This window comes from Alligator sinensis, unplaced genomic scaffold (genome assembly GCF_000455745.1).
Source record: "Alligator sinensis unplaced genomic scaffold, ASM45574v1 scaffold330_1, whole genome shotgun sequence".
Classification (NCBI taxonomy): Eukaryota; Metazoa; Chordata; order Crocodylia; family Alligatoridae; genus Alligator; species Alligator sinensis.
In genome coordinates this window covers 530,562-531,194 of record NW_005842178.1, presented here as the reverse complement: position 1 = coordinate 531,194, position 633 = coordinate 530,562, and the positions used below count along the sequence as shown (strand labels likewise).

The 633-nt window shown below is 68.2% G+C and overlaps 1 protein-coding gene across 1 annotated transcript in view; it reads right to left on the bottom strand.

Annotated features, from left to right (window-relative positions):
* The window catches only part of IQCK (IQ motif containing K), a 98,662-nt gene that overhangs the window by 97,416 nt on the left and 613 nt on the right, over positions 1-633 (bottom strand). The gene's annotated exons all lie outside the window — the stretch shown is intronic.

Genomic DNA, 633 nt, shown 5'->3' with positions numbered 1-633 from the left:
CAGGAATGAGACAGGTCACTTGCCAGCCCAGAAGAGCACCCCTAACTCTTCCCTCCCAACCTCCTCCATCTGTGGGGAGGGCAGCTCCACCTGCCCCGCGCTCTCACGCTGGTACCCTGGGTGTCAGCTCTGAATCTTGGGGCGGTTCTCACACCCAGGCAGGTCTTCCCCTCGCAGGTCCTTTCAGGGCAGCCTCTCTGAAAGACAGCCCCCGCCCGGCCTCCCATCCAGGCCTGCCCGCCCCAAATCCTGCCAAGTCCTCCTTTGCACTCCTGGCAGACAGCTTCGCCCTGCTCGCCTGTGCTCAGAGCCCGGCTGCCTGAGCACGCCTCAGGCCGGTGCCGGAACCGCCGCAGGCCTCTCCCGCCCACCGCCGCCTTGCCCCGTGCCTTAGCCCCGGGGCGGGCAACCTGCCGTGTGGGGCACAGGTGGCAGGGGCAGCCCAGGCGTAGGGCGGGAGGCAGAGGGAGCAGAAAGCAGAGTGGGCAGGAAGGAGAAAGCAAAGCAAGAGAAGGGGGCAGAGCAATAGATCGGACAGGGAGCAGAGCGCAGAGCAGTAGATCGGGCAGGGAGCGGAGCAGCAGAGGGCGGAGGCCCGGGCGCGGGGGGGAGCCCACGGCGAAGGGCCGCGGG